Source organism: Chiroxiphia lanceolata, chromosome 18 (genome assembly GCF_009829145.1).
Source record: "Chiroxiphia lanceolata isolate bChiLan1 chromosome 18, bChiLan1.pri, whole genome shotgun sequence".
In the NCBI taxonomy this organism is placed as follows: domain Eukaryota; kingdom Metazoa; phylum Chordata; class Aves; order Passeriformes; family Pipridae; genus Chiroxiphia; species Chiroxiphia lanceolata.
Window position 1 is genome coordinate 6,402,018 of NC_045654.1, and position 20,486 is coordinate 6,422,503.

The window sequence follows — 20,486 nt, forward strand, 5'->3', positions numbered from 1 at the left end:
TTTCTCTGTAGCAAGAGCATCAGGCATTCCTGAAATCCTCTCACAGTCCACTTACTCCAGGAAGTATGCCAAAACAGATGATGAGAAATCCAGTCTGTGCTGTAATTAAATGTAAAACCAGAGATACTCAGCTGAACACATCCACCATGCAGAGAAGGCCAATCAAACTCTACGGTGCAGACAGGCCAGTACTACACACAGTCCAGCAGATCCTGTGAAAAGGAGTGGTAGATTTTGAAGAGCAGCCAGAGTAGATTTTGTTAACTAGGAAACCAGATCTTGACACTGATCTAGTTCATCAGCAAACTCAATTCACCTGCACTGCGGTCCAGCTGCAAATCCCTCAGGAGAGGAAGAAAACTGCCAGCTGAAAGACAAACCTCCCAGGCATCCTCCAGGTCAGAGAGATGCTAGAGATACCCCCAGCACACGCACAGTAACAGATGTGTACAAGTCTAAATTCAGCACATCTGCACCAGATTTACTGCACAGGCAGTGATTTAGTGTACTGCCCAAGCTATGCAGCTGAGCAATCTACTGCAACAAAGCAGAGGGACTCTAATTATTCCAAACACTTTGCAAGGGAAGCTCCTGGTCCATGCAAATAGAAAGCTGGCCTCTCCTTCCTTCAAAGCATCTCAAAACCAAAACTCCATGTACAGAGATGTACACATTCTAGACAACTTGAAGGAAGATTTCTTCTCTTAAGAATTTAAGTGCTTTGATTACATTGAGTTGTCCTACCACAGTACTGACAGAGCAAAGAGGAACAAAGTTGTATTTAAAACTGTAGGGATTTTTTCCCCCCTCTTTAAATTTGTGGAAAGATGCTGGCAAAAGATGCAGGCACAATGCCACTGAGGACAGGGGAAACTAGAGAGAAAATCTAGGAGTATAATGATACCTTCATAGATTACTTCTGGCAGAAGAAGGCCAGTAGCTATATCGTAAAACAGAGTTCTGGCCCTATAAAGAACAAGACAACCCCCCCAAATGCACTAATGGCCAAAACGTTAGACAAAATCATAACTGACTGGGAAAAACAGAATTATCTTACATCTCAATAAAAACTACATTTTTCCCATAGCACTCAAGCAGGTGCTTATAACTGAAAGTATCCAGTCAGTGTCACATAATCTGCTTGGTTTAAGTTAAAGGCCTGATATGGAGTTACCAATACTTTGCAACTAGATTTTCTAGCAGGAAATGGAGTAGGAAGTATGAAGACACCCTGACAAACATTGTGCAACATAATGCGGTCTATTTGTTAAACTCCAGGGAAAGTTTGGAGCCCAGAAAGAACAAGAGTAACTATTAAACAGAAAAAACTAAAACAACCAAACAACTGGTTGATTGAAGCTGTTCATAAGGAACCCTAAAAGAAATTTCTATTTGCATTCTCTTGCCAAAAGTACACACGATGCACACTTAAAAAATGTGGCTGGGATGAAAATTCCATGGGTGTTAGGAGAGAATTAAAAGACAACACACACATGTGCATGCAGCAGAGAAGGTAGTATTGTATTTTACAAAAGCACACAGCTCTGAAAAGACACCGAGCTACTCATTTGCAGACTGTATTTTAGCAAGGAAGTTTAGCAAGCAGATTGACAGCTCTCCTGCTGACCCAAAATTTCACAGTATTGTAAGACTCCACACCAGTAGTGACTGTTCTTTAAATGTGTAGACTGATTTGTAACTGACTTCCAAATTCACTACAGTTCATTTTTCTGCCACATTAACTAGTCTAGACCCTGGCTTTCCAGAAAGTTCTTGATATGACATGGAGTTTAGGAGCTGACTTGCTTTTCCAGAGTCCTCCAGGACCTCTGGCAAGAGAAGATATTTTGTGTATTTTGTAGTAAGCCGCTAACAAGCAGAGCTGGTTTGTCTGCATTCAGATTTCTGGGGAACTTTGCTAGACAAACAGAAAAGGGTAGGGAAGGAGAGAAAAAGGAGTTAAAAATACCACAAATTATTTCTGAGGCATCCTTTGGGTTTGAAAGAGAAGATATTACTAGAAGATCCAATTAAAAAGCAGTATTACAGATAAGGATGAACTAGTTACACGCAGAGATCACAGATACCTCCCACATCCTGTTCTTCTAATTTTAGGTGGTATGCTGCACTGAGGCATTCCAGCTGGATCCATAGGTACATCCAAATTATTTTCTTCATGTTTGCCATAAAATACCCTCAAACATGTATTCCTCCTGACTTTATTCATCAATATGCAACAGCAATATCAACTACAATTCTGCTATCCACGCCAGACTTTGATGAAGATTGAAGTGATTTCACCACTGAGAAAAACTGAGACAGGAGGTGATAAAATTAGTAAAAGTGTGTAAACACTGTTAGTTACAATGCTCTGTCCTAGAACACCTCACCTGTTCACCGCCTTTCACTGTAGTGAAAATTGGATATGTATTCCTATGCTTTGCTTGATCCCCTATAATACTGTACTTACCCTACAGCTACTGTCCCTGTAACACTCTCATGAAGGAATTCTCAGAATTTAGCAAAGCTTGTTGTTTGGATTTCTAGAAATAGTCAGTGTCTGTACAAAATGTGACCCAGCCATGGAGCTCTAGTGAATCCCTTTCCATTTCACACCATAGCTTTCATTTAGAAGGTGATTATTTTGTGTTGCCTCCAAGAAGATGTGTTCACTGGGGCCAGAGGGAGGGAAGAGGAACAGAGAACATGCACACAGAGAAAGGCTGCCCTATAACTAAGAACAATATTGTCCTTAAAAAGAAGGATGGGGGAAGGGAACTAATGTGAGTAAATTGTTACAGAAGAATGCAAAGTCCTCACCACAAAACTAATCAAACTTCCTTTGTCCTATATACAAATGCAAAGCAAAAACTCTGTATTTCTGCTAGAAACCATTTTCCATATGCAAGACAACATTTTATCTATATAGAGAGGTAAAAGCCACAAAGTGGAAAAAAAGGTGAGAATGCAGAAAGAAATGAGGCTTAAAATGCACAACACTGCATCCCATCCCCCTCCCCTCATGCCAACCTCTCATCTATAATCCAACACAAGAGAGACAACAGGCAAACAGCAAGAGGTCATCTTCAAAGGGCTGGTTGCCAGGGGAGGCCAGTGGAAAGAGCGCAGGCATGTCCTCATCAAAGTCCAGCAGCTGTGGGAGAGCCACGGAGGTGCAGCTTCCCCTGGGGCTGCAGTGAAATTCAGAGATGGAGGATAGAGCTGGAGCTGGCAACACAAACTGGGCAGCTTTGCACTTGGCGTCGGGCAAAGCACAAGACAGAAGGGTTAGAACGTTTTAATCCTTCACTCCTTTTTGCACTTCAGGGACTTGAACTGCTGTTTAAACTCACCAAGATACACCGTGGATGCAGCAGGCAGAAGGCAGCAATAAGGAGCAACTTTCTGCTCAGTTCAAAATTAAAAGTTTGTCTCAGTGACTACACATAGAACAGCGATGGAAAAGATACAGCAGATAATGCACAGCCAGCTGTAGTTTCATTACTTCTCACAGAAAACATAAATACATTTGGAGCCTGGGAGACTGTCCCACAATAAACAATGCCTGCAAACATTACCCAACAAAGTATGTATTATTTTTCTTGGAGAAATTGTGAGATAATAATACTGACTCCTGGCTACTTGAAACATTTGCATAAAAATCAGAAGCCAACATAAGAACAACCCCAGATTCTGGTTCTTAGAATTCTCATAACTGTTTGAGGCATTTGTATTAAATGAGAACATGATGACTGAATGTAAAAATTAAACTCCTAGTCCTCAAATATAGGAAAGGAAGCTGCAAATGCAGGCAGTGAAATCTAAAAGATTAAGTAAAATCTGAACACAAAGACGAATCAAAATTGCTCTATTATTAATAAAGAAAATAAAAATTTAAGAAATAATTAGAAATTAAAATTTTAACTTCTGTAATTCTTAGAAGCTAGGGGCTGCTCTGTTTTAGAAAACTGTCATCCTTCCCTGACAAAATCAGTACTTTGTTATTCTGTATTAAGTGGCTTAATTAGCTGACAGAACTTAAAAATACAGTTGCTGAATTATCAAGTAATGGCAGGACAGAAATAATTTCATTATATTTACCTCCCACCTCATGCCTAGAATCTTCCCCAAAACACACAAAGAAAGGAAGCAGCTGGCATTTGCTAAGGATGAACAGACACACTTTTTGAGCATGTGTTTTGGAGCATGACGTTTCAGTTGCTGTCAGCACGCAGTGGTAGCTTGAGTGAAAATTCAAATGGCACAGAGTTACATGGTCTCAACAAATCCTGTAGGTTGCAATACAAACGTTGACTGGAAGAAAGGTTTTAATATTTAAATAGTTCTTGATCACTACCTTGACTGAAAGTCAGTCTGGAAGTTCCACCAGGGAAGCAAGAGACATCAGTGATGCACTCACTATTAGACCTGCATTCCTTTAGGCAGCATGAAAAAATGTTTTTCAAGGCTGAAACATAATAGTTCATAGCCTAAAGATGTACCCTATTTCCTAGGTTAGCATGTGAACTAATTTACATACAGACTCTTCCAACATTCTAGAAACCAGACAATCTCTGGCCAACAGTAGTTCCTTCAGCCTGCTCTGCAGAAGATGTTCCTGAAAAGTTTTTGAGTATGATGAAAATACTGATGCCCTCCACTACTATGGCAAGGCACATTAAACAGCCTAAAACACAACATTGATTTTGAGTCTTTCAAAGTCATGTGATGAAGTTGATTAGAAAAAGAAAGCCTGTTGTCCACAGACTTAAATTCAGTACCTAAGTGTCTGCATCACCACCAGAGGGTTTTAAGACAGTGAACCCAAGGACAAGTTGGAAGCTCTACATATCAGACATTTGTTCAGGGTTTTTTATCTCTGAGAGCAGAGTAGAGATTAAGGAGTTTGTGCACATGCAGCAGAACTGGCCTTCACCTGCCCCACACAACACAGTGGCCTTTCTGAGAGATATCATTTGACCTTCCTTTCATTTGACAACAGAACGTGATCTCCTTTACTGGAAGGTGAGATGACTTTCTCATCATACCTCAGCTTGTCTCACAGCACAAATTGGATGCATTCCCCTGTTTCCTCTGACACCCCTCAGCCCCCAGGTCCAGGATTCTCTCACTCCACTCCACTTCGGAGCCACTGGTGCAAGCTACACTCCTCTAAAGGAGAAACAGTGGCCATCCTGACGGGTCCAGACACCTCACCTGATGGCTCCTGAGCCCAGGTGCACCCAGCAGCAAACAGGCAGATCTGTGTCACCTTGCTGCACTATGTCCAGTGGAGAACAGAGCAGCTCACTCACCAGATCCCACCTGAACGAACGATGAAGGTGGCAGGAGTTCTGCCCTAGCAAAGTCATGTCCCTTTACAACTGTATGGAAATCAGTCCTTTCTTCCTCCCTGCTTAACTTCCTCATTCACACCACAGGGAAAAGATGCCTCTGCCCAGAGAGGAATTGAGTACCTTAAAAAAAAAGTACAGGCCAGTATTACGGCATATAAATCAGATGCAAAGAGTTGCTCCTGAAAATAGATTAAGTTTAACGCTTGCTTTTTTCCATAAAAGAAAATAGCTGGTGCACTGGGCTCTCCATTTCAGGTAAAGGAATGAGCAATGCACTGTTTCAAAAATCTCCTTTTAAAAGAATTCAGTGCATATTGCAACCTTCCATGTTACCAGACAGAAATACTCAAATCCACTGGGGAAAAAAATGCCCTTCTTAAAAACTGCCACCTGATGGCAGCCTATGGCTTCAGTCCTATTGTTCCAAGTGGCAACTGGCAACCATTTTGAGTGAGATTAGCTCTACCCTGAGTCACCACTGAAGAATGCTCTGTAGTAGAGAGAATGACTTGAAAATAAAAAGCTGTGCTTAATTCTAAGTAGCACGTTGCTGAAGTAGTCACTGCAAATATTCCCATTTCACACACCACGAAATTCTTCCTCCCTCTTTCAGCCTTAATTTGTTTTATTTTGCACAGCAAAAAACCAACTTAGATGTAACGTGGGCTCCATAACTCAGTCCACTGCACCATTCCAAACACTTGGTCAGCAGCAAAGGCTGACTGATGGCCAGTTTCCCTCACTGCTCACAGCCTGGGCTTTGACATCTTGAACCAGAATGCAGAACTGTTCTGCACTCAAGTAGTTATCAGGGCTTTGCTCTTTTCCATTTATCAAAGGCATTTGCAGGAACTTAGCACTTGGTGCCTGAAGGATCCAATTTACCTTATTTAAAGTCAAACTAACAATAGTGGAACTTTCTGGAACTTTGGAGACCTGATGCACCCTCCTTTCATTACGAAGAGGTTAATTCTGTGATCTAAGAGCAAAATAAACTCCACTTTGAATGAAGAACTACAAAATGGAACTGTTTTACAGAACTGTAAATCAAAACCGTTTTCCTCAGCTTTTTCTGACACCATATTATTGTACATACAGCATCCTATGTATGGCCAAAAAAAATCCTAAAATTTAAAATTTACCATAATAAAAATAATTCAAATTATTTGCCCAATTCAGTGTCAATTTTCAACACTTGTGCTGTATTTCAGGATATAACAACAGTTCTCCCTCCTTCGTACACCATCTCTTTCTGTATGATTCCTCTTTCCTGTGGCCACTAATCTATTGCCTCATCTCTCTTCTCTTCCAGATTAGCCCTTCACTACTTCTCTTCTACCCCAGTCCTCTTTTTTCCCTTTTCTTTTTTTAACCCAACTCCTGTAGCTCTGGCATGCAGCCCATGCTAATAAGTCCAGTAAAGCCTATTGGCTTGGGTATCTCCTTCTGGCACACCTCACCACTGAAGTATGCCTCACTGACTGGGAAATTAATGGTGCAAACTGTACTCCAAGAACACAGCAGAGTGAGGTGAATGAGTGCTGTCTGCAGGACATTTCCCTCACATGTTAGAATATTTGGACAGTGCAGTGAATGAGGTAAGATACTATGAGAAAAGAAAATATAGCACAGTGGTTAAAGCAGCTGAATGCTTCCCAAGAGACTGGATTGCTTCCTCTGCCACAGAATTCCTATGAAATGTTGGGCAAGTCATAAAAACAGCCATGCAGGGTGTGATCAAAAATCCAATCAGCACAGTATCCCATCCCCAACAGCGGCCAACTGCAGAAATCTGGAGGAGAAGCCAAACAGATATGGAATGATTAGTCTTTAGATACAATTCTTTAGATAGCCTCTTAATTATGGCTATCAGTGATTAAAAAACTTCCAGAGATGAGACTTCACCAAAAATATTGTGTTTAATACTAAGCAATGTATCTATGTTTCATGTTTTTTACCGAATTCCTTTAGGATGACACACATACTTATGGCTTTTACACCACCCTACAGCAAGAAACACAACTTACTATTTTTAGTATGTACATTTTTTTCCTGACTGTAAAGCTGTTATGAGAATTTCACTGAGAACACTCTGATAATCCTTGTATTGCCGGGAGTAGCCAATAATTGTTCCTTAATCACTCTCTCTACATCAGACTTTATTCGGTCTCTTGTCAGTGGCCTCTTTTCCAAGCTGATAAAATTCAGTCTTTTTCAGTGTCACTCTGTTTGATGACACGGACAATCCACAGCTTTTGATCTACCTGTTCCTTTTTCTGGTCTCCCCTTCCAATTTTACAATGCACTGACTTGACTGCACACAGCATTCAAGCTCTTGGAGCCAAACGGTGCTCACAAAGTCTTCTGCTTTGCTCTCTGGTCCCTTCCTAGTAATTGCAATACTCTCATGAAATTTTTAGCTACTTCCACCGGAATAAGGTTTTCAGAACACACTTTATTCTTAAGAAGGAAAAGAGATCTTAGCCACAACTTTGAGAAGCCTTTTATGGTCCCTCTTTGCTCTTCATGGTGCATGCCTCCAGCTTGTATTACAATTAACCAAGATCCTTCCCAAGATCAGCAGTGATACATATAACCTGCTGTATATACAGCTGTGACTCGGGGAGAATCCCTTTAACCAAGGTCCTTACAAGGCACATTCAGTCAGATATAAACACAGAGAAAGGTCTGCAGAAAATGTGACAGATGCAAAAATAAAAACAAAGTCAATGGAATCTGTGCCCAATCACAACAATAAACAGAAAAGGCTAGGCATTGTGAAAAGAACAACCACACTCATAAGAACATCTTTGTCCTCCACTGCTAGGGAACTGCTAATTTTGCCTGTAATATTTAAATAACTATTGGTGCTCATTTTTTAAAAACTACACGTTAAGAGTCCCTTCATTCCATCAGGCATTTAGAGCACAGGTTATATGTCTACAGAAGGCTAATATATATTACAAGCACCAAATGTCACATGAGAAAAACATCTGTGTTCGAAAAGTCGTGGTTAGGATGCTTTGGTGACTGTCAAACAGTGAACAGCCTCTGTCAGGTAGCTATCAGTACACCAAAGTATTTACCATCAGTCTTCAGACAGACAATCTGGCTCAAAAATCCTCTATTATATTTTGCTTACTTCTAGTACCTAATATCAAAAGATAGCATCTTTTTTTTTCCCCCAGTGTGCTTCAAATCATCATAGTAATATGTTATTTTAGTAATATATTGGCTGATTTAATACATTCACCCAGATTAACTAAAGTTTTCTATGCAAGATCATATCACCTTTCAGTAGCTATCTTCATAAACTACTTAGGATACATGTTTGCTGGTACTTCAGCTGATAAGCTCCTCTTGCTATCCCCTCTCAGTTCAGAAGAAAAAGGCCATATCTACTGCTGCTCATGTTAGGCTTTAAGAACACTTTTTGTCATCAGCCTACAGTAGCTGCTTTAAAACCTGTGTGGAGGAAGAGCTGAGGGGAAGAAATCCTCCCTCTCTCTCCACCAATCACTGTTACCCAAGGTGCTCATCTTCCCCAGAACCTTTAGGTTTGAACCTGGTTTGCCACAAACAGGACAACAAATAAGAGACCATCACCTCTAATCAAACATGACAAAAATCACAATCCCAAAAATAAAAATAAAAGTGCTGCCATCCAAGTAGACTTCTCTTTGCATGACGAGGTGACAGACAGAATTCTTGGACTTGTATCTGTAATACTGTTGTTCCGGAAAAAAAGTTAGCACATTTTCTCTCGGATTAATAATCTTTTCCAGTTTCTTAAACAAAAGAAAACCTGAATTAACAAATCAGACACTGTAGTTGACAGTGGTACAGCTCTGTTCCTATCTATACTTGCTCAAGCTGGAGTCTGAGTAAAACCTGTTCATGATCAGACTCATCTGCTCACTATCATCAGCTTCCTGTTCATTCATCAGTATATGAATGGCTACAGCCATAGAGACAAAAGATGGCTTCAGAGGGAATGTCTGACAGAGGAAAAAGTTACATCAGCCTGACACTCCTTTGTTCAGAGAGCTCTGAACATTAATAGCAGCTAAAGATGAGGCAGCTGCTGCACAGAATTAGGAAGAGACAGAAAGAACAATTACTTCCTGGCAACGTTTTTTCCCCTGCAGCTCAAAAAAACTACAGAATTTACACTGGACAGTAAGAGAATGAGAAAAATTCTGAGGATTCAGTTGTCTTCCCTCCAATCCTGTCAGTGAGCAATTTAGGTAGGTAAGTGTCAGACATGCCAATGAAACTGCTGTTCTGCACCTCCTGGACTACACACACCAACAGACTCCACTGCTATTCAAACATAAGGATAAGTACAATGTCACAGTGTGCAACAACCCTCAAAACCAGAACAGATCTTCCCTGCTCTCTCAAATGTAGACAAGAAAGTTACATGTGAAGTAACAGACTAGAAAAAATGTGAAAGAAAGAGCCAACAAGGGCTCCTGTGTTGTAGTTGATGCTTAGAGGAAGACCTCAGCCACAAGCTGGTAGAGCCTGGAAGGATGTACTGCAGAATTCTCACCATGTGCTTGCATTCCTTCACAACTATCTGCTATTGGCTTCTGCCAGAGAGAGTCACAGGAGCAGAGGAACTTCTTGGTTAACTTGGCATGGTAGTTCTGTTAATTCACTTGGTTGCATGAATCAAAAGGCCACAGACACCACTGGCAGCAGTGGCTGCAAAAACTCAGCAGAGCATAGAGGAAATCAGTTAAAACTCTTTTTTTCTTTCTGTTGCTCACTGGAAGCGAAGCATGGGGATACCACACTGATGGCAGAACCCACCAATTTTTCCTATTCTGTAGGTAGAGAAACCTCTGCTTTATTAACTGCTGTCTACTACAACAGACTGGAACAGTCTATACTTCACATATCTAGGTGGGATTTCCAAAAAGGATATATTTTAAAGCAGAAAGCCATGGTGATTGCTAGGTTTCCCATCCCAGAATTTTTCTCCAGCCTCTCTGTATCATGAGGGGAAAACGCCTGCAGCACTAACAAAAATACATGTCAGAGCCCATCTCAGAGCTCTGTAAGATGTGCAAATTTCCTGGTGCCTGAAGGTTTGGCAAGTAAAAACCAAAATCAGAGTATTTTAAGTGTATTGAAGCTCTTTCTACTAGTGTCAAGTATCAAATCAGACACATCTGCAGAAGCAGCATGGCAGAAGAGAGATTCAGGGGGGTGAAGAGAAAAGGTTTTGATGCTGACCAGCAAAATTGAGACATTTCCACAGGAGACAACACAACTCCACAATAAAGAGGATGAATCTCTTTCTGAGTAGGGACCTCTTACTAAGGTAATAAACTCATTCAGCAGACTAAAAATGTAGCTTTGACCCCAGAATGAAGTATTAAAGTTAACAATAGAGGCAGTCACCTTTCCCTCACGATAGATGTTCAGACTTCAGAGCACCACAATTTTGTGTACCAATCTGAACTGCACTGCAAATGGTCTCATGGCTGGGGGGGGAAGTAAATTTGTAGATTTTGCCAGCAGAATAACCACTGTGATTTCTGGCATTGTGGAACACATTTTGGGACAGAGATAATCCCATTGGATCTTTCTTCTAAAGCAATCAGTAAGTGAAACAATGCAAAATAGGGAAGTTGGTTTTCAGTTTGGGAGTTAACAGCTTCCCAGAGACTTATGGAGGGATGGGCTCTTCCTCTCAGTTCTCCCTCCCTTGGACCTCCAGTCTATACCAAGAGCAAATGCCTGCACACTTTGCTCACCATCTAAGCTGAAGAGCTTGTCCTGCTTGAACTCCAAACATATACGAGATCAATGCAGCTACATTAATTGGTATGCATTGCTTCTCTGGTAATACTTATTCATTCAGGCTTTGAGTCATGCCCACAAAGGTCATGTATTTTTTTGGATAACGGACTGTGCTAGCTCAGGTCATTTGCCATACACCAAAGAGATACACCTTTGGGTGGAAAAGTGGCACTACCATGCTCTGTCTCACAATTTCACAAGGTTCCCTTTGAAAACCTATTTTCTGCCCCTTACCTTAATAATAAAAATGAAGGTTCAGAAACATACTTCTGCAGCTGCAGCATATAAAGAGAAGTAAGGTTTGTAAAAAAGAAGATTGGAAACTCCTTCCATCCCTGCACATCTGTTCCAGAAAAGTCACACCTCTCCTTCCCTCTTTCCACACAGACAAAGGAGGAGAAAACTGCTTCTTTCCTCACAGCTTGTGCCTGAACAAGCCTGAGCTTCTTGACAACAGATCCAGTTTATGACTTCCCCTCAAACTTCACCTTGCCTGTGCTCAACTTCTTTCATACAAATCCCAGGAATTTTTAACTGGCATTATCGAGAGAAAACAAAATAGTTTCCATTTTAATAGGGAAGGCATTTGCCATTTTCCTACTTTATCCCACATGGACACTACAAGTGAGAGAATACCACATGCAGAAGTTGAGCAAAGTAAAATATGAAAAATTGCAACTTTTTAGTCACTTCAAAATGCTTGAGCTCCACACTATTCATGAAAGCCTTCTATATATTCAGGTATCCCTGCTCTATCTCTGTGGCACACGCTTCACCTCTCTAAACAAACAAGGACTGTCTTTGTGCCTTTGTTTAAATTAAGAAAAAGGAAAAAAAAAAAACCAACCTGTCTCACAGGCTGTGATTACATCAGCAAGAGCATTCTCCTTTTCTCTATCAATCCTCCCTTACTCAGGCTTTGAAGAGCCTCTGTGTGCTGCTGCCACGTCCTTTGATCTTTCTATTTTATGCCCCAGGGCCAGCCCTGATAATATCTGCTTTGCCTGCACAGTTTTGGAAAAGGCAGCAGCACCCATTCCTGTCCAAGAGCAGCTTTGTGAACACACTGAACTGGCATGTGCGCCCCGTGACCCCGGAGCAGCAGACACACAAAAACACACAGTCCCTGCACACACGCCACTGTAACAACATGTGGGCAGGCTGCATGTGCCCTCCTGGGACAGGCTGCATGTGCCCTCCTGGGACAGGCTGCATGTGCCCTCCTGTTGGAGACTGCATGTGCCCTCCTGGGACAGGCTGCATGTGCCCTCCCGTTAAAAAGCAGATGAGCCTGACAACTTAGGGTTGGTCTTTCAGCTGCCAGGCACACAACCTGGGCACTCAAGAGTTCTGCATTCTTGTTTCTCTAGGCTCTGTTTTGTTAAGGATGTTCAATAATAATACAGGGGCCCATCAGTTTATGTCTCTTGTAACACGAAAGTGGGACATCCTCACCACCAAAACGAAGTGCATCAACGTGGCAACAGACCAGAGGTTTTCTTTAGCTCCTGCACGTGCAGAGCCACTCAAAAAGACCTGCACAGCCAACACACAAGGAGCCAGGCAACTGCCCTTTGCAACACAGCTGGTAGCTTCTTGAAAAAGTAAAAAAACCAAAATACGATATCCCACAAATCCTGTTCTGGGCCTTTTACATTCACTTCTGCCATAGCACTAACCCTCACTTTCTAGAAAATTAATGTATTAGGTGTAGATTATAAGTGAAGAATTTCAGCAACAGCTCTGGGATGGAAGCAGATGATCTTTTCTGAGATTTTTCAGCCTGTGTGACTGGACATTTTCACTGAAACTTGAATTGTTAAATGGGAAAGCAAGGTACTTCAGGTATTAATAACCAATTATTTCAAGGACAGAACCCTCTACATAACTCGTACAACAGCAGAAACCCTAGAGGAAAATTCTACCTATTTTAGCAACTTAATTCTTGACATTTTTTGTATTTGGAAAAAAAAAAAGGTAGAAAGAAAGATTGAGTGGCAGAGCAGCAGGGAAAGAAACCTGGAGAACCAACCAACAGCCAAGTGTTAGATCCTTAAATGAGTAAAGATGAAAGGGCACAATTATTAAGAGCAGTTAAGATAAATTTAACTTGAAATTTGGAGATATGACATACAGCCCTATCATCATCATCATCTATTCAACAGATTCAACCAGGTATTTTAATGTTACCTGTCATTAGCTGGTGGGTAAATTGCTTTTGATTGTCCCATTAGTGGCATTGCTAAAAGGAAATTTCTTTTCCTCAGTTTCATATAATGGCAACAACAGCAAAAAACTCCCAAAAACCAAGTACAAATATTGTCAAGAAATTATTAATTCAAGAGGCAAAGTATTACCCTAGAAAACCAGGGAGTAAATTCAGTTCCACTGCTGACAGTGACAGGAGGCAGCACGTGCACCAGAGCCCAGCCTGCAGCAGGCTGTGCCTGTGGGAGGATTTGCTCTCCAGAGGCCATCCCAAGCTGTGCCAGCCTCAGGGATGGAGGATGCTCCATGCACAGGGCAGAGGACACGCCCAGCACTAACCCAGGGGCTTCTCCTGCAGACATCACATCTTCCAGTTTGGTTTCAGCCATCCTGGGCAAGCACCAGTACTGCCATTCTCCTGCCAGCCATTGTATTGCTGCACTGAGACTCAACTTGGCTAAGGTATGGCACCAGGTCTGAGATTTCACAGGTTCTAGCACACTTCTGAAAGCTCTTTCCAGAACTTTGTTCAGAAGGGTTCAACCTCCTTCCCACCACTTAGCAGAGGTGAGTCTTTCTCATCCCAGATGGCAGCAGCGTGCACTTCACCACCAGATCACGTCAGAAGCAGCCAAGGAACTTCCAACAGGCCCCCTGAATTTAGCATGCCTTTATGGGAAGGGATGTTTTTAATCTGTATTTCTTGTAATCTGTCCCAATCCAAAAATTTTCTGAGAACTAAACAGCATTTGAAGAATTTCAAAAAGAAAGCCTTCACGCTGAGGCAGTGATGGCAAGAGTGAAAGAAACCCTGACCTTCACTGCCATCTCACACTGCAGTTTGCAGGCAGCTGCCTGCTCCAAGCTAAGCCCACTACAAATTGCCAGCTACAACCCCATTCCAGGTTTTACCCTCAGCCGCTCCTCCCGGTACTTCAAAGGAAAAGTATTTTTGTACAGCCCAGCAAGGAGTGTAAACTGCCCAGCTGCTTTCAAAGCAAGATGATTTAACTCTTAAGTACCCAATATGCTATGCCCTCAGCAGGGGATGTCTGTGTAAAGAAAAAGAGATTCACTGGGAGCCTAAAAATTAAATTTGTTGTGTTCATGACTTAACTGAAAAGCGAATGCCAACAGTCAACTTCCCATTTACCCCTCCCTCTTGGAGGGGAGAGAGAGATCAGAGAAACTAGAACTTCTAAAACAAATTTATGAGGGCCATATAATCATAGAATGGTTTGGCTTTAAGGAAGAGATCTTCAAGATCACCTAATTCCCACCTCCTGCCATGGGTAGGGACACCTTCCACTCTCCCAGGTTGCTCCAAACCCCATCCAACCTGGCCTTGAACACTTCCAGGGATGGAGCAGCCACAGCTTCCCTGGGCAACCTGTGCCTGTGCCTCACTACCCTCAAAATAAGGAATTTTTTCCTAATAGCACACAGATACTTTCCATAACACATCTCAATTTTGTTTAAACAGCTAGAAGACACCATTTCTCTTCAATATTATAGAGTCAGCTATCAATACCTAAATACCTTCTCAAGTTGGACCAAGGGATCCCACAAATCCAGCATTTTACTGCAAACTCCAGTAAAATAACTGCTTCCCTTGGCCTCCCACCCATTTTCACAGTAGTCACAAGCTGGAGGACAGGCTTCCTTACAAATGAAACTTCAAATAAATCTTTGCAGAAAATGTGAAAATAGCCTGTCTTTATGCTGAGAGACAACAGTAAAGGTAGAGGAAGACATTAAATGATACTCTTCTTCCATTAAAAGTAGGACCAATTTAATGATTTTTGTTCCAGGGTTCCTCATGAAGTTTGAGTTTCCACGCTCAGCAGTTATTTCCCCACCACTTGGAGCACACAAGTGGACCACTGCCCACCACTGCTCCTGTTCCCTTGGGTCCTAATTTTGTTTCAGGCCCAGATGGTTCACAATTGTATACAAACACAACCAGCCTTCCACTAACACGCAGAGATCCAGGGAAAGGCACTCATCTTTAGGTTAACTTTGATCTCAAAGAAGCCACTTCATTTTGTCTGACATCAGCATATACACTCAAGTATTTCAATTACAGAATCTGCAAAAACCATTGAGATTTACTGTATCCAAGCTTGGATATTTTTGCTTGGTTATTAAACAACAGAGGTTGTGGAAAACACAAGCAATAAAACACCAAGGGTGTCTGCATATTAAACGTCCACACTTTGGGTGTGCAAAGCAACCAAGTATAACCGAGTACTTTTGCCCCAGACCTGATTTTGCTGAACAGAGGCACAGCACGGTCTGGAATTCTTCTCCTAAAACTATAAGCATCTTCAACATCCAGTCCATGAGCTGCCTCTTCCAATCTCTCTCCATATGGAGTTAGTCTCCAGTAACATTTCAGCAGCTGGTTCACACAATTGCTGTAGGGAGACTGACGTTCTGGCACTGTTCTCTGTGGGGGTATTTGTGTCTTAGGACTTCAGAGCATGTCTTTAGACTCCCTTTTCTGTGGGTTATCACTCTGCTTCTTAAACTCCAGAGCTACAAGCAGAGATATTTGCTGGGGAGCACTAATTGTGATCAACATGCCCATCTCTCTTGCTTCCCAAGCAGAATGCTGAGCACAGACAATGCTCAAACTCAGTAATTCACAATCAGATTAACTAAGCACTCTTAAGAAGGTTATTCAGGAATCAGATCAATAGTAAAAAGGGGGGGTTTTGTTTGTTTTTTTTCCCCCCCTTTTAGTTGTCCATAGGTTTAGCACACAATCTACAGAGATGCAAAAGACTTCATGACAGGACAATTGCTAGATCCATACCAAAATGGATTTTCTGTAAGGGAAAAACCCCATAGTTTCAAAGTTAAAAACAGTCAGAACTGAAGAGAACCTGTACAATTCTGACTCTCTTGTGAGCATTTAATGTAATAAAGATGTTAATTTCATTATGATAGTTTTCTACAAGACCTACCTCAGTACACAAGATGGACAGACAGTCTGCCTGGGTTGAAAAATTAGAGAAGTTTCTTCCTATAAGAACTTCTTATTTGAATGCAAGTGGAAAAGTTACCTGTCAAACAATTCTGTGCAAACCTGACACTGGTTAAAAAGCATCCCTAACATATCCAAATCACATGGCTGCCTAAATATTCCTTCAGTGAACTTCTAAAAAAAAAATGGGTAAGTAACTCACACCAGAATATAGAAAGATAAGTCAGTTCTACATTTCTCAGGTTTGTGAATCCCCACTCAAAACATTCAATGTTCCAAGGGGTGGATTACTTCACTACTACTGACTAATATTTGCAACAGCTGCACCACTCACTCACTGGCTGAGTCCGAAGAGTCAGCACAAACTCTACAGACAGAAGACCCAAAATTTCACTTCTTTCTTCCAAAGACTATGGGAACAGCTTTAGGCAAATCACTACAGCAGGTTTCCCACACAGATAAACCAGAGAGAGCTCAGTTGAGCTGTACCGTGAAAAGACAGCTGTGGCTGTTTGCCAGCCTTTGGTGCTGGGACTGACAGCTACAAGGGAAGTAAGTCACAGGGAGTTTGGACGTCATGCCACAGTGCCTGTGGCTGAATGTCCAACACAGTGCTGAAGATGGATTGTCTTGCCCAAGCCTTACCAGTGCTGAACTGGCATACAGGACAGAATCCAGAATATTTGATAACAGGAGATCACCATTACCTGGAAAGAGTATTAAGTTTATACAGGTAGTCTTTCTAAGCAGAGTAATTATTATGGGGGGGAAGGGAACAGGCAATACAGATTAACAGTTTTGTATCAGTGACTGATGCAAGGGGATGTGTCAAGGTCAAAAGAGCCATTAAGTCATATTTTGAAAGTTAAAAGATTGTTCTAATATTTAATTGATGGAAAGTGAAGCTCTGCCTTTCTCATTTTCAGTCTAGAAACGTCTTCAATCAATGCAGCAGCTTAAAATCTCACACAACAACTTCAGAAACGTGATTTGGCTTTGGGAAAATAGGCTGTGAAAAGATGGCTGGCAAACTTCATAGTACAAAATTGACAATAAAATAAGATTGACAAAGTTTCAGCACAGGGTTCTATGATATGGACTACAAAAATAGTATATTAACACACTAGCACAACTATTTATGCATGATATGGTTTAATATTGTGCAATACTAGAGCAAAAAAAGTAAATCCTGTTGTAACTTTGAGACATGTGTCCGAACAGCCAACTTTGAGATCTGTTGTATTTGCACTTTAGTTCTGTCAAATCCCTAATTTTGACCCTATGAAGGGCACAGAACTGATTTCCAAAGCACTACTAATTAGCTTTAATCAAGAAAGGTAAGGTCTCTTGAGATAAATACCAACCCTAGTTTCTCTGCCTGCAACCCATCTGTAAGTAATTTCAGCATGAAATATCAGAACATGACAGAAATAGTGCCACCTATAAAATCATCCTGAAGGATAACCATGACTCAGGCACGAGTGATTATTTTAACAGGCCCTGCAGGGCTGGGTTGGGAATGCCAAGATTCTGCAACAGCTTGCCATTTCCCTTCTGTGTCCTTTGAGACCTGGTCCATGTCAAGGGACCAGAGATAAGACATTATATTAAAAAATAACACTTGAGGAACATCACATATAAGAAATTATCTCTTTTCTTAATTTAAGTTTCTTTTACTGCACATCTGTGCCTAGATATAACAAAGGCAATTAGCTTTTATCAGATACTCCAACTGCATAGGACTAAAAGAATAACATTTCAAAACTAACCAAAACTTCCCTCTCTACACTTTAAAACAAATGGGAAGAGAAATTCAGCTACACGAAGATTAACTCTGAATTAGTCAGAAGTTATTATTTTTTCCTGTCTTATTTACTACAGAAGTGTGAGGTCGAAATGTTAGGATCGTGAACTTTTATTACTTTTCTAACTTAAAAATCAGTTTCACCTTGAAGTTTCACAGACAGCAGTGTGTGTCCATGGTAATGCACTGAGAATTCACACAGGAACTAGAAGGAATCAGAAAGTGAGAATTCAAAGGCAAAAAAAAAAAGGCACCAGGAAAGAAATCGCAGGTCAAACCTGGATTTTTTTTCTCCCTTGCTCACCCATCCCCATTTAACATCACTCACTGCTGGTCCCCCAGGGCTCCTGTGGCCACGCTGCCAAAAGCAGAAACAGCACAGCTCAGGCTGTCACCAGAAACGGGGCCCTTTGGGAAAGCTGCTCCCCAGCTCCTCCACATCCACCCCAGAGAGCAGGAAGGTGGGCTTGGAAAAGCAACCTGTAGGACAGCAGGGGAGAACCGCTGCTCTGCCAGGATTACCTGCCAAGTTTTAAACACCGTGAATGAAGTTTATTCACCCACTACCTGCCTCAGTAATAGAAACATGATCCTGGAGTCTTAACATCAGAGATGCAATTCCCTACCAGCTAATGAGAGACAGGAACAGGCCAACATCAGAAGACATATTAAATATTTTCCTAAAACATGCATTTCAAAGCAATCCTTTCTAGCATGTCAGATAGGCAGCGTACGCTCACCTGTTGCAAAGCAGAGCATATGTTTTGTTCTAACCCATTTTGTTCATGCTTCCAATAATTCACTTAATTCACTGTTAGCAGTCATCCCTCAGCATCTGCAAGGACGTTTCATTGACAGATTTCTAAGTGGACAGTAAAAAAACCAAATCAAAACAAAAAACACAGGTACCCATAAAGTCCCAGTCCAACAGCACATACTTAATTGCTTTAATTATTACACACTTACAAAGACATTCTATATTTTTAAAAAGTAAACTGAAGGAGAAGCACTGAAAATGTTGCAATTACTCTGAAAAATAGATGTATTTTTAATGTGAATGTAAGTTACTTTAATTCAAAATAGCTTTTTTTAAAGAAAAAAAAATTATATTCTTCTAGCAGCTGTCTCAGTTTGAAAAGATAAATAAAACCAACTCCTCCTTCCACAGGCAGAGTTTCTGATGTTAATTCCATATAACACGAACAGCAAAAATCTGTGAATTCACTTGCAGATCCTCTTTCAGACTAAGAAATGCTATTCTGTGCTGAGAAATGAAGCCCTGCAGTTGGGCATGGATATGCTGCATTATCATACTGATACAAAGATTAAATTCCTCTATCATACAGTTCATGAACCATTCCTTAAAGCAGGGTAGCCATAACCACCATGCCTCTGAAGGCAGAAAAAGAGTTAGATCATATTCTCCAGCTGGGCAGTGTCTACACTTTATTATACCCAGTGACTGCTTTAGGATGGTTTTCTCCTAAGACTTGTTCAACTTTTCTCTGTTCTTTGAGCATCTTGTTTGTTGTTCCAAGCATTCTTTCTGGCAAGAATGCTATAAAAAAAAATTGAGTTCCCTTCCCCAAAATCTTCCTTTGACAGCTACTCAGGACTCCTACTATTTTTCTCAGTATTCCTAACTGAACTGGTCCTAACCTAAGTCAGAATTCTGCTGCCTTAAGAATATGTTTGGCATTAATCTCCAGAACAGACTGCATCAGTTTGTGTATTCTGTTCTAAAGACTGCAGTGCCCATTTTATTTGGAATATGTTTATAAAGAAAAGATTTCAAGATTCAGCAGCACTCGGATAGTACAACTAGAAAAATATATAGTTCAGCTTCCTAAGCAGCACAATCACGTCTGACAAAGATCTTTATCTACGAGGTTATTCACAGCAATATCCTTATCAACCACAGTATATGTTGTATCGCTTACACAGGAAGCAAATACTTTCCCAGCTTCAGCAACTTAAATTCAAAGACACCAACTGCAACTTAGGGATGGAAAAGAATTCGATTTGCAGAAGTTCTCTTTGCAGTAACACCAAACTAGATGAATGCTACTGTCTGTTACCTCCTCCTAAGGCAAAAGCACAATGAAAGGGAATCACAGAATTATTAAGATAATCAAGTCCAACTGCTAAACCCAGCACTGCCATGGTCACCACTAACCCATGTCCTCGAGGGCCACATCCACACATTTTTTGAACACTTCCAGGGACAGTGACTTCACCACAGCCCTGGGTAGTCTCTTCCAATACTTTACAACCCTTTGTGTGAAAATATTTTTGCTAATATCTAATCTAAACC

The 20,486-nt window shown here is 41.1% G+C and overlaps 1 protein-coding gene across 2 annotated transcripts in view; it reads right to left on the minus strand.

Moving 5' to 3' along the window:
• The window catches only part of ZNRF3 (zinc and ring finger 3), a 75,659-nt gene that overhangs the window by 41,841 nt on the left and 13,332 nt on the right, over positions 1-20,486 (minus strand). The gene's annotated exons all lie outside the window — the stretch shown is intronic.